Raw genomic sequence first — 14,769 nt, 5'->3', positions numbered from 1 at the left:
TCAGTGAATGATTGTGGGAATGAAAGTGCAAATATTTCGCCTTGTGGGGAGGACTAAGAGTTGTTTATTTTATCAATGAAGGTCTGACAAGTTATTTTGATATTGCAGAAACCAGGTGTGGAAGGTTTTGTATTTGCATGTCTTTGCCATGTCATGCTGGTTCTCTCTACGTGGAGTTTTTATTTTCTCTCTCTGCTTGTGTGGGTTTTCTCTAGACGCTCCACTTTCCTCCTACAGTACAAAGACATGCATCGTAGCCTGACTGGTGATCCTCAATTAGCCATAGATGCGAATTTGAGCGTGCACAGTTGTCTTTCTGTTTAGGTTGGTGTGTTGCCTTCCAGCGTCAGCTAAGATAAGCTCCAGCCCCTTGCAACCATCTACATGATAAAGGGCTACAGCTAATAAATGAATGATTGTCATTATCATTTCAGCCCCTGGCTGCCTCAGGTGAACCACAGATATTTTAGCTTTGAGATTACGAAGGGGGTCAGATCCACCGCACAAGACAGTTCTATGTGGGACAACTCACTCTCAGTATTTGTTTCATCAGAGGGCAGCATTGTACTTTCTAATCATCCACATGTATCTAAAACCCTTAGTTAATGTTAAGGTGAATATTTTACACAATGGAGGACGTGCCACGCTTTTAAGTGATTTCTAACTTTTGTCACACCTGACACCTTGTGATGATGATTATTTTTCATTAATATCTCTTGTAATTATGGAAAAACATTTTTTTTAATCAAGATAATATTATTTTAAATAATAATTATTATGCATGGAATGTGTGTCCCACAACATGCAGCAACCCTGTTAGCATCACCTTTTTAGCTGGTAGAAGAAGAAGAAGAAAACCATTACCACCATCATTACCATTTCTAAAAGAATGGGTAGAGCAAAGCTATTTCCTCTCTTCTATTTTTCATATTTTCATAACATTATCAGCCTTGATTGAATGTCTCACTCATGCAACCCTGTTATGCATATTGTCAGGATAAGACTTGACTTTTTTTCCATCAGTAAGTTTCTTTGTGGTCAACAGAAACATCTAGCTGAATATCTAGTTTCTACTCCTGAGAAAAGCTAACATTAGCATAGATTAGCAACCCTGTTACTGTGATTAGAGTAGGGTTAGCAAACAACACATAAAACATGGAATGAAAATGATACCATTGATGTGTAAGCTGAGCCAATCAAGCCTTTGATAGTTTATTGCCTGTTATTGATGATTATGGAGCAGAAAATTGTAAAAGAGTAGGTTTGTTTTTCAAAAATTCTGAAGCCCAAATGTCCTCCAATTCTGGAATGAGCCGTAATACAGTGCATTATGACTACTAAGTTTAAAGTCTGGCAGCACAGGTACTTATATCTTATGAATTTGGTTTTGTCCATGTTCACAAAGTAAATTTTTCTCTCTTTTAAAGTTGCACACTGTTCAGTCTTCTCTGTCCTGCTCTTATTGATGACATGTCTCAGCTAGCTACCACTCCTCAACTCATCCAGCAACTCCACTCTTGTGATGAGCCTTGACATCCCCACTTGAACTGCTGGCTTGACTTGAATGAAAATCTGGTGCTGTTTTAATAGCTATTTTTGCAGACAAATTCTTAAGTGTTAGAAGGATTTTGAAGGAGGTTTTCTTACTTTGGCAGATTCCCATTTTATTCAGGTTCTCTATGTTAATATTGTTAAATAATCGTAATCAACTTTTATTTTGTATTTAGCATGCAGCAAACTAAATGGAAAGGTTTTCCTATTTTCTGTGGCCTCTGTCTGAACATAAAAACAAAAGTTTCATGTGACTTTTTCTGACAGACTTTTTCAGTTTATTGCAGCCACTTTATTCCTGGCTCATCTAATTAAGTATAGTGTTATTTTAGGCAGAACACTGAGGTTGTGTTTAACAATCTCTGGCTCATCCACAGCTACTGAAGTCCATGCATATTTGCATATATGGCAGTGTTTAGTATTATTGCAGACACACTCATGCCACTGCTGTTTTTGGTATTGTTGACTGAACTACGATTTTATGTATGCTAAGGAGAGATTAGTTATTCAGTCAAATCCTTCTGTCTGCTTATAGTCTTTGAGGTCTCCTGCAAACATTAGGACCTTTTCCTCGAAATGTAAATGTATAGCCATTTGCTAGAAATGAATCAGATTTATCTGACTGAACAAGGAAACAAATATTGTCTTGGTGAAATATTCAGAGCAGCATCACTGTAGCAAACACTTGAAGAGATAAAGTTATTTTTCACTCCAGGAACTTGAGGACAGCCCAAACTTTGTTGGGTGTTCCAATCGTAAAAACTGCCCCTGTACAAACTGTTTCAGGGCTGTTTTCACGGGAGAAAAAGTACATGTTTTAGGGTAGGTATTTCTGTGTACCTACTGAGCTGTGCAGGGCTCGATGCTGACTGGTTAAACTTGGAGAAGCTAATTGGTTAACGTCGGAGCAGACAACAAGCATCATTTTTTCTGCCCTCTTGATGTCTTCAATGTCAAACAGTCTTCTCTTCTCTAGTGTCTGTATCAACAATGTGAAATTCTCCATATAGGCTAACAGAACAAACCTGCTTCTTTGTGACGTGTTCATAGAGCTAGCGTTACATCCGTTGTCGTTGTCTTATTGTTTGGAGTTAACATCCTGATCGAATTTGTTGGATCATATCCTGCAATAGAAACACAAAGGATTGAAGGAACAATTAGGGGGCTGGTTTTAACGTCTGCACCACCTCGTTTATGCCCAGACTTCCTGCAGGGAGAAGCTCTTTTACGACTGACTCAGCTTGGACACAGATTAAACGCTGGACTTCTTCCCATTTGTGTTCATGCAGCCCCATCATGGTAAACACTGTGACCGTTTGCCTTCACCTGATTTGATGCTGTGACTTTTGCTGTAGCTTCTTAAGCCGAGTCTTTTTTTTTTTTCTTTTAATCTGGGAAATATCCATAATTTCCACTCTGTGTTCACAAGGTATCATCAAACATCATCTAGACAATGGGGAGATAGATGCGAGATTCCTAAAGAGCTGCTTTTTCATTCTATTAGCCAGCTATTGTAACATTTTTTTCCCATCATTTACGCAGTGGAAAGTCCACTTTTTATGTCAAATCAATACACAGTGCAGCTACATGTCTCTAAAACAAATGAACACAGCCCAGTTCTTTCTTCAGTGGATAGAAAAATAGAAAGGAGAAAGAATGAGAGAGAAAACAACTGCACCTCCCACTCACCAGTAGATGACTATTGTTTTAACCCAGGGACATAAGTCAGCAGTTTAGTGGGCAAACATCATGATGAGCCACCTGCAGCTCTCCCAGCTAATACTATCATTACTGGGTTGATATACACTTTATCACTTACCACCCCCACAGACACCATCTGTCCCAACACACATAAACACACATACAATCATCCAAAGACAAGCAGTCCTTGCATTGCTTTGGTCTGAAATTAAATCTTAATCACAGCATTTCAAAGAGAAACACTTAAAAAGGGAGAGAAAAAAATCTGTCTTGATTTTATCATTATTAGAAAACATTTCATCTCTTTTTCTTGGTTGCCACCCTCTGCTTTAGTCTGAATGATTTGTTTGCTTCTCTGTGCCCTTCAACAACCCAATCTCTTGCATCATGGTCGTGCCCACAGTCCGGGTGGAGAGCCAAACCCCCAGGATGCGTTGCGTGTTGAAGTGCCACTTAGCCTCGGCAGGGTGCCGCTTCCCTCGCCACATACGTATGTGCTCCATCCACCTCGCAATCAGAGCTTTGCCTGTCCGGACGCTGAGCGCAGGTGGTCCAAGGCAAAGCTCTTCATCAGGAGACGAGATGGAACCCAACTCCTGAAAATAGCCATGCAGTAGCCAGAATGGGTTTGTGTGCCCAGAGAATAGCAACAGTCATTTCAATTTAATACAGTCGTCCAAGGAGGAAAGAAGCTCCAATGTCATGTGATGTCACCTTTTAAGCTGTTGTGGTTGTATGTCATGCATGTGAAACACATTTTAGCACTATGTGGGTATTTTTAGGCCGTCTTTGCCCTTTAAGAGATAAAACACTCTGCTGTCTCTTTCTCTGTACATGACTGACAATGGCTCCATGTATGAACCACTCATAAACCACAAATTTATTCTTTTTTTTTAAAGTTATTTTTTGGGCCTTTTTGCCTTTCTTAGATAGGACAGTGAGAGAGACAGGAAACATGGGTAGAAGAGTGGGGGAATGACATGCAGTAAATGGCAAAGAGCTGGATTTAAACCCATTACCACTGCATTGGGGACTGTAGCCCCTGTTCATGGGTCGCCCACCCAGCCAGCTGAGCTATCTGGGTGCCTACAAATTCATTCTTAAGGGAAGACACTACAAATGTGTAGGGTAACATTTTTTTAAACTTATTCATATCAATGGGAAATTTCCCCAGCTGATTGCTTACAACAAGAGCATTCTTTTTTCTATTATTAGTTTCCTGAAATGCTCTGTTTAAATATGCAAATGAGATGTCACGTAGTTAAAAATTCCCTAATTTCTGTTCATTTCCAGGACAGAAATCTAAACATTAAAGCCAGCTTCAATTTGTTTGTTTAATTTTCTTAACATATTAGTGGCAAAGGGTTTTACAGAGGGCATTTTGGAAATCTCCTTTTTTTCACACTGTAAATCAAAAAATGCAGCCAATAGCCAGAAAAAAATCAATTTTTGGCATGTTTTGAGGAGTAAAATGTTGTAGAAATGTATAAATCAGGCTATGAATGATGTATGAACAAACCCCTTCAGGATATAGATAAGAGTAAAACTGGGAAGCTTGAGTTTGTGTGTTCAACTGAAGTGGAGATTACTGGCTCAGAGAAAATAATAATTTTGAGAAAACAGCCTTTGGAGATATGCAATGTAAAAGTCCATTTTTTTTAAAATTGGAAACCAATGTTTGCAGATTAAAAAAAATGTAACTAATAGACACCATCAGATTTAGTTTACACAGCAATTACTAACATTGAAACAAATTTTTTTTGTACTTTAATTTTCTGAAAGTAAATTTTAGATTTTCAAATGCAGTATTAGCTGACACAGTGTGGCAAAATAAACACATAAGCATGTATTTTAGATGAATTCTTTCCATTAGTTTGAAATAATACATGTTATGGAAGCAAAATATCCCAAAATCTCAAATTGGCCAGTGCATGAAAAGCAACATTTTTGCCAGTGCTGGATAAATACAAGTGATTTAAGAGCATTAGTCAAAAAATGTGACCAAATGATATGTGATTGAGAGGTGAATCAATGTTTTTTTTTCTTTTTTTTATGTTATTATTGTCTAATTTGTCTCTTGTATTGGTTTTTGAGTCAAGCTTTAGTCAGTTGTTTCCATCACAATTACAGTTCTTCAAAGGTGACATTTTGCATAAGTCAGTGATTTGTGGTGAAACATGCAATCATCATCTCCTGACTCTATACCTATTAAAGTTGAGTGTTTGCCCAGTCTTCCACGACTGAATAATGATCCCACAATTCCCATGTATATATAGTCTTTTCTTCCCTCCCTCCACTACAGCCCAGTACAATAAGCATCAATAACTCCCTGCTGAGTTATGCATTTATGAGTTCTTTGATCCACTTTGGAGATTATGGATTTGATGTCAAACAATGTTTTGCACATTATTCCCCTCCCCTGTGACCCGTGGTCAAGGTGAACTGCAGTTTGGAATCCGAGAAGGAAAACAGAGTAGTTGAAAATGGGAAGGATGACAAATGAGTCCATGAAAGGGGGTGAAATGCCCTTAAACACAGGGTGAAACTTGGAAGAAAATAGAGGTAATCAATACGTGGTGATTCGCATGTGCTAATTCAAATGCAAATATCTGCGTCAGATGTCATGGCTCAGTGCATGTGCTCAGGAACCGAGGAGAAAAATAACCTGAGTGTGAGAGAGAAGACATAAAAAATATGGCATCGGAAAAACAAGTGGTCTGACCACCAGGGTAATTAGTCAAACAGACCTTTCTCCTCATCAAAGAGGGCCAGCGGCCATGACTCTGCTGCCACATTATCAGCCTCGCCTTTGTCCTCAGAGGTAAACAAGCAAATTAAGGCCAGACAACATCAAAACTAAACTCCAGAAATCCCTGCCTCTAACGAATGGAGAGCCAGGGGGCGGCTTTTCTCTATCAGGTATGCGAACAGGGTAATTTAGAAGCAAACAACAAATTAAAGTAGGCTGCTACGGTGACAGCACTTTCTGTTTGCAGTCAATGTGTTTAAATAGATATAAACAGATGCAGCATTTTCCACACATGGGCTAAAGAGTGGAGATATGTTAAGTCTATTTTACTGTTCGATTTCCAGTCAAAGGACAGGTTCAGTATCAATGACTGGGAATAATCAAGCCACAGAAGGAGTGTTTATGATAAGACACTTGAATGCATCACCTCATTTTCAAGGCTTACTTGATGCTGTCGCTCTTTTTCTCCGTTTTGGCTTCACAAATGTTGCCCTCCACACTTCAAATACCAACGCAGTGAATGAATACTTCAGAGAGAGTACCTCATGCTCACTCTTGAAGGTCAACAAGGTTGTGGCACAAAGTGCAAATCTGAGGTGAGATTTTCTCATTTACAGGTGACAGTTGAGGTGGAAATCACACAACGGGTTTCAAGGAGGAAAAACTTAGCTGTAATAAAGAGCAAAGGCAGGTTGATGCAAGAATATCTCAGGTTTTTTTTAAATTTCAACTTTCATTTATAGTGCTGTATACGTGAATGAATATGTGAGAAAATAGACATTTACATCAAGGAAATTCAGTAGATCTGTTGAAACTGAAATTAAACATGGTCAAAGTGCATTACTGTGTTTTGGGAATATACCCCTATTTGCTGTTTTGCTAAGAAAAGTTCGATGAGGGGATTGATACTGCTCTCATAGATGAATGCTAACCATTTGATTAGAACCATCATGGTCGCTAAGGCCTTCACCACACTAGTACAGATATTTTTGTAGACCAGTATCTTTAGCCTCTGTTTTAAAAACAAATTCTGTACACACAACATAGTATCTTCGCACAGAAGAATGTAAAATTGACTACAGACACTGTGATAAACCTACCAAGGCAGTCACATTAATGATATGTCGATTACCATCAAGAATGTTCTGCCATTCATCAATTTTGTGTACTTTTAACTGCAGATGCAGAGATTTGTGCATGCTGACATGTAATATTAAGTAGTAAACTTAATTGGTTGTGCTAACTTAACGGGTAGGAAAGCAGTATTTATATCCGCTATAGTCAGTGCTGTTATTGATCTATTATACAAAAAATGACTGTAGTCATGTATTAATTACGGACTGACATTATTGTTTCCCAAATTCTCAGTTTAACATGGTCTAAAACATGTTGTGTGCACGAGAGTCCCGAATGTAGAGGAAAAGGTTTGCTTTGCACAATGTCCATAGTAATGTGGACAAGACTTAAGAAACGGTTTGTCATACAACTACTCATGAAACTACTGTGTGTCATCTTTGAATTAATTTTTTTGTCTAGGTTGTTGTGTTGCTTCTCGGCTCCAAAGTCATCTCTGCTGGCCCTACCGAAATTGTATATATTTTTTAGTCATAGTTCAACTGAAGTGTGTCTGAAATGTTTCTGAATTTAATTCCTAGTTCAGCGTGCTGCTGTAATACATCCAGAAAATGAATGTGGTTATTTTCTCATGGGGCTGAGGAGGGATTTCCTTTATGCATAAGCGCTACTAAAGTCCAGGTATCTGTAAATTAATTAAAATGAATTAATTTATCATTGAAGAGATGCCACATGCACATTCAAATTGGTTTCTGTCCTAAACAAAGCTCACAAAAGATACCAGAAGGTTAAATCATGCCTATGCCTATTTGTGCTGTCTCTTGAGGGACCATATTAAATAGGAAAAGTTGATCGGCAGGAAAATAAATATTTGAAAGCAATACAGAATGCCTGAGTTCCTCACTGCATTATTTTCCATTATATTTTGAACTGTCACCTGGTGTCTGAATTTTGTGTTTTCCTTTACAGAAACAAAGACATTTCCGCCATGAATTGATGCAGAGGAGGCACAAATGAATGCATAAAAGGGCACCAGAATGCAGGAAATGAAGTATTGGACGCTCAGTATTTCCTGGGGGCAGATGGCTAGTCCCCTGTTTAAAGTATCCCTGCAATGTTCAAATGAAATCTATGTCCGTGTCAGAATGTCATCTAAACACATCACTGCTCCTTGAACCAGCACCAGCAGCGACATGACAGGCCTGGGCATCTGAGACTATAGCCCCGAATGTTTAATGAATAGCCCCGGATCTCAAAAACAGGAATAAGGAAAAAAATAGCCCCGGCTCTATTCATCTGTCATTCCAATCATGCATTAGAGCCCTCCACAATAAGATGTGAGTCATCAAAACCGCAAGTATATCATTCAAGCAGCAGATCGACTTCACTCTACTTGGCACTTGTGCCTGGAGAGAGAGCACACTAGTTACAAGGCTGGCTATTGTTGGGAGCTAGCTAGCTAATTCTTTAAGGTAAGGCCTGAAGGCTGTGGATATGAGAAGGGCTTTTTTTTCAGAAAGAAAGAGGATGAATTCTATAAAGCACAGGAAAGGCTAGAAGAGGTGCAGGAAGAGTTATCGACTGATGGATACGCTTTCATCTGGCCAAAGAAATTTTATCAGCAACATAGACAGCAGATTCTGATTATAATTTATGTCATGGAAACCTTTTTCTTGTAACCAGCACCTGCATATCTGCTTCATTATTATTAACTAAACTTACTACTAAAAATGAAAATGAGTATTATTAACACATGAGATAAAGTAACCTCACTCAAAACTGGCAGTTCTTTTTTAGCTCAGTGTTTTTTGTCAGTAGACACGCCTTTATGTACGATTATAGAAGAAACATGTTGTCAATAAGAAGGCATACCGTTTGAGAACCACTTTCCTAAGTAGATTGCACTCACTGTAGAGATCTTTTTAAACATGGGATACATAACATTGCTGCTCCATTAGTCTGTTAAAGTGCAGGCACTATGCTATTCAGACTTAGCTCACACATCAAGTGCAGTATAATAATGATAGCAACTTTGACAATACACAGTGTGACTTGCTTTTCGATCCTGATAAATCCTGTCTGTATGTTTTAGATTATGTATACATAATTATAAGAAGTTACTGCTTTTGTTTCACATGCAGCTTTCTCACTTTGGAGATGCTTATATGAACCCTACAGCTGTTTGATGCTGCGGATATTTATTGAACTCAAAAGAAAAGACTCGGATAACATTCATTATCAATTATTCTCATCAGTCTGAGCTGTTAGTCTCTGTTTTATCGCAGTGAAACAGGGGTACTCTCGACATAAATTTCCCCTTTTTTGGGGATGCACATTGCCAACATTGCATATGTGCCAGAAAAACAAGTGGTTGGTATCAGGGGAGATTGTGTGAGTTCATCCACGCCTTTATAATCCATCATTAAAAGAGTTGCCATAGAAATAATTGTGTTGGACTTTGGGAGTGCCTTGATATGTACATGCTTTCTATCAACAAAACCCAAACATAGTCCTATAATTTCTCCAGAAATCCTGTGCTATGTGGATCCACTGTGCTCAGCGCAAATCAGGAACAATTGCATGAACACAGTGTTACATGATTCTGTTTTTCCGTGAGGGGCAGACCGACAAGTCCCTATTGTAGTATGAACAGAACCGTGCACAAATGTATCCTCCACTTTTAAAAGCCACGTATGTCTGAGCACACAGATGTGCAAAGCATGAACTGGCTCATGATGGGACTGCAGACCGTTCAGACTTGTTCTGTATTCAAAGTGAACTGTAATCTAGTAAAATTACCGTCCCAATTTTTATGGAGAAGTTCCCAGAGTGTGCATGCAGACATGAAGCTGACCTGTCTAGATGCTGTCAGTTTTACAAAAAGAAGTGCATGACTTAAAGAAGTTTGTTATTATGGTGAAACATATTCTAAACACTGAAAGAAAGTTGGATATCCTTAAGTTACCCAGACTGGAGTGTCTCACACTTTATGTTCATTTTGCTCCGAAAGAACTTGAAAATAATGGACTGTCAGACTAAAATATGAAGATTACTAAACTGGGCTATATGGGAGCTCCCAATGTTCCAATATCCTACCAACGCCTCTGTGTGCACTAGTGTAATTGTTTTCTTTTGATTAAAACCATTAGACGCAAACTGAGCACAACTTTGAGTGACGGTATCATCGGCCAATCAGGTTGCGAGGTGTAGCGACAGCCCGCCCAGCTTCCTCACCGTGTGTCGCGGCTCCAGGTGTGCGGCTTGGTTGATTGTGCGCGAGCTCGCCAGGTGCAGGCGGTCGTCGCAATGGCCGTCACATTCACGGACGCTGAACACTACTTGTTGTGTCTTTTTCACAGCGGCCGTTTGGAGACACGACAGACATGTTTACTAGAAGAAGACCTACACCTGAGCAGAATGGATTTACCGAGGCCACCAAAGGTTTTTGTGCGGTACTTCACCTCGGGCAACGACAACACCTGTGTCGGGCTAGCATCGAGTGGAACAAGCTAATGAGGTAGTCATGTTTGCTTTTTAATGGAGTACGTGCACATGGAATAGTTTTAGCAACTTCACAAAGGCAGCTACGAAGCTTATGGCCACTGGGCATCACCTTTTTCATTTGAAGTGAGCGCAGGCTGGATTTTGAGCTTAATAAGCAAGAAAACGAAGGATTAAAAAACAGAAGTTCCATCATCTTCTGAAACGTCGTATTGATTCACCTTTATGGGACCGCAGGGGAAATAAAGTATTTCTGTGGGACATGGAAATTACGAAGGGACAGTGTCTGAATGGAGGGAATTACTTGGAATTACTAACTTTTCTACCTGACTACAATGTTGACGTCACTGTGCCACCGCCGCAGTTTTTACTGGGAAGTCGGGATCCCATACATGCTGTTGCTAAGATGCTGAATGATGCCGCAGAGAAGGAGGTCAAAGACACTAACGTCATTGCATTTTCAAAGCAGATAACGTTTGGTGACATGCAGACAGTGGAAGGCCAAACGCAGCCAGAGGAGGACCAGCACTGCGGCTGTATTTCGTTTACAAGTGACTGGTGAGTGCTATATATTTTTTTTTTTTTATCCCGTTTAGGAGTGATAGGTTTGATGATGTGATCAATACTTCACAGTGTTTATTGTTGAAGTGGTAACCAAGTATTTGTGTTGCTGAAGGTTTCCGTGTTGATTTATGCCACTCATTAAGTACATTAAGTGAAGTCACTTTCCACTCCATCTGCCAAAAGATTACAGTTCTGGTTGGAATATTATTACTAAGGTGACAAAAAGTCATACAGGCCTATCTCGCATGTTTCATTTTCCTTCTTGTGGTTATATTATATGAAATTTGTTGAAGGTGTGTGAGTGACAGGTAGACACCTGTTTCATCAGCTGTGGAAACCTATTTATTGTTTTTGTGCCCTGTGGTGTGTAATCTGGTTGCTGAGTGACATAAAGGAAGATGTGATTGTGATGCTGCAGTAGCTGCTGTCATGCACAGTGTTGTGCATTGTGGTTTGTTGAAGATCAGCTGTCTGTTTGGTTTTAAGGCAGCAGTGCATTTTGTTTGTAGCTGCATTGGCTGCTTCTACACATTCAAGCTGCAACGATTAACTGATTAGTTAACTATTAAAACAATCTGTAGCAATTTTGATAATCTATTATTCAGTTTGAGTCATTTATTGAGAAAAAATATGTATATTTTCTGATTCCAATTTCTTAAATGCAATTTTTTTTTGTTTGTTTGTTTACTCCTGTATGACAGTAAGCTGAATATCTTGTGGACCAAACAAAACATTTGAGAACATCATCTTGGGCTTTGGGAAATACTGGTCGACGTTATTCATTTTGTGGACCGAGCAACAAATCGATTAATGGAGAGTATACCTAACAGATTGATCAACAGTGAAAATAATTGCCAACTGCAGCCGTAATTGGCACCCATCGGAAAAATTTGTGTGGGGGTAGGGGGTGTTGCAGTTCGTTACCGAAGGCCCTGAATGAAACCCCACAGTGTGCTACTGATTAAACAAATTAGATACATGTTAATTAGTGAGCTTTAGAGTTGCTGGTAGGCAGTTTGTTATCTTTGAACAGCCAGGCTGGCTGCAGCCTTCATTTTAAGTCTTTGTGCTAAGCTACGCTAAACTTACTGGTTGCATTTTCCAAAATATTCAAACTATATTGAACTTTAAGCCTTTAAAGCAAAACAGGAGTTAAAGTAGTGAACTAAATAGTACCATATCATTGTGTCATTATCATCATTACAATATTTAAAATAATTCTTCATAGGTTTGGTAATATTTTCATAACTTGTTCTCTGTGGCAGCAGTTACTGTGTTGCTATAGTCATAGCTTAACCATTTTAAATTAGAATGCAGAGGTTTTTTTTTTACTTAACTAATAAGTGATTTAACAGATGAGAACTAATATTGTGGTGCAACACATGCCATCTAATATGCCTCAGCTTTTGCCCACTCCCTCATCATCACAATTAGTACTTCTGAGGCTGCTGGCTGCCGGCTTGTTTGCACATGTTGGTCATTTTAACACTTTCTGCTGCATCCTCATGCTCTGAATCGAACACTTGGGCAAGGCTCTCTGTGTTTGCCGATGCTGGTAGAGTCTACAGGGGCATCTGTAAGCCTGTCTGGGTGTACTCACAGGATTAGCCCCAATAATGCACAAGACGGTGCTGAGACTGAATGTACGTACATGTGTATATTTACTCTGACTCTCCAGCAATGCATGCACCTCAAGCACCCAGAAAATACCAGCACATTTGTCTTTTTAATCTGCGCGTTTTCAGCTTGCCTTTTCTATTCTGCTTTTTGTTCACTGCCAATGACAAACCTGGGCTTTGGGGTGCTTTAATCCCCTTATTAGGCTGCAACTGGATTTTGCTGTGATTTTGGAGTAGTATGTCTGTGTCAGCGTGGATGTGTGTGCTTCTGACACTTTGTCACCCATTGAGTAACCTGCCACCATTTCCAAAACCCTGTCATTCAGTGTATGAAATTACAGTTTGAGAAATACACCTTGCTTTTTTTTCAAGGTTTAAATGTGTAGCCTATAAATGCCTAAACCCATGACTTTAAAGCTGCAATATTATGTATTTCATATAATGACAATGTCAAAATAAGGTTAGCATGCAAAAGGTGCAATATTTGTAATCTTGACCCTCCAGAGAATTATCAGCCAGATATGCAGCTTCCCACAGCTTTACTAAGCTTTATAGGGAGTTTAATTTGGTTGTTTACCTGTGTGCCAATGATGATATTTCTAATCACAGCAGGAGGGTTCCAGAGTAGGCTATTTTGGATATCAGAGACAAAAGTGAATTACTTTTCTTTTTTAATTTTAGTGTTTTTATATACATGTTTTAATGTCCATTATGCAGTTTTTTGGCCTTATTACATTTCACTCAGTTCTACTTTTCTTAGTTCTTAGTTGTTGCTCGGCTCTAATTTTGCTTCCTTTGTTCTTTTTGCCCTGTAATATCTTATTTTTTTAAGTCTTTATTTAATGTCTACTGTTGCACGAAGAGAGAGTAACGAAATTTCGATTCTTGATATGTCATGTACATATTGAAGAATTGACAATAAAGCTGACTTTGACTTTGACTTATTATATTCTGCTTATGGTATTTACTTTACTGTTCTTGCAGTTCCTATTCCAGTGGTTTCCAGCAAGATTTCAGCTCCGTTGATGATGTCTGGGCAAAACCATGGGACATCAGGTAACTTTTCGTCAGGAGAAGGATCAGCAGAGAGTTTCATTTGGAAGGAATGTCCCAGTAGCCCCTAGTAATTGTAAATGCACTGCTGACCATTCAGTAATAAACCCAGCAGTGGTCCCTGCAGCTAGCTCCATATCCATTTTCTATGCACATTCTCATCCCTGTTGTACTTTTCTCCAGTGGGAGCAGGCAGCTTATTATATGGTGGTTTTCTTTAACCTCTGGTACGTCTTAATAAATAGACATTACAGTGTATCGCGACATTGCCATAATACCAGCACATCACAGAAGCCCACCGGCCACACTTATTAATGTGGCACCAAAAGACACTGTAAAAAAAACATTTTGGATGCACCGAAATGATGTGCCTGTGCACGTAAGTGACAATGGTCAGTGTACCAGGTAAAAGACTTTTGGTGCCACACCTAGTGGCAGCCTGTTGCAGCAGCTCTCATCGTGAGCATTTTTCTCTCTTTTTCTTTAATTAATAAATAATGTTGTTTATATTACAGCTAACCATTTCATGAAGCGTATTGAGAGTGTATCAAATTTTAGTTAAATTTCATAGTGTATATAATTCATTTGTTTCAATACAGTTGTAATTTCTGAAGCTTTGGATGTCATTAAAAATCTGTGATTCGAGGGTTATGATTTTCATGTATTGAAACAAGTGGACACCATTAGCTAATGGAAACCTTCAAAAAATTCTGTCTACCAGTCAAATGCCATGCAAACGATGTATAAAAATTAAAAGTATACAGGACTTGTAATTCAGGAGAACATGCAAAAACAGTGGCATGGTCACATAAGGTTCTCTGTAAGGTCCATCTTTCTGCATTTTACCTTTTATCTTAAACCCTCACACAAAGATGAGTTTACCAACGTGTCTATGCCAAGTGGTCGCCAAGGGACATAGCACCAGACCCCATCTCCATAAATTACCTGGATGAAGGG

General features: G+C 39.0%; 1 long non-coding RNA gene across 1 annotated transcript; it reads left to right on the top strand.

Moving 5' to 3' along the window:
• Positions 1 to 10,348: 10,348 nt before the first annotated feature.
• LOC129348166 (uncharacterized) lies at positions 10,349 to 14,457 on the top strand. Its single transcript, XR_008600646.1, has 2 exons — positions 10,349 to 11,134; positions 13,744 to 14,457. It is a non-coding gene; the product is annotated as an uncharacterized LOC129348166 (long non-coding RNA).
• Positions 14,458 to 14,769: the final 312 nt, after the last annotated feature.

This window comes from Amphiprion ocellaris, chromosome 23 (genome assembly GCF_022539595.1).
Source record: "Amphiprion ocellaris isolate individual 3 ecotype Okinawa chromosome 23, ASM2253959v1, whole genome shotgun sequence".
In the NCBI taxonomy this organism is placed as follows: Eukaryota; Metazoa; Chordata; class Actinopteri; family Pomacentridae; genus Amphiprion; species Amphiprion ocellaris.
The sequence above is the reverse complement of the archived record's forward strand: the minus strand, read 5'-3'. Positions and strand labels throughout refer to the sequence as shown.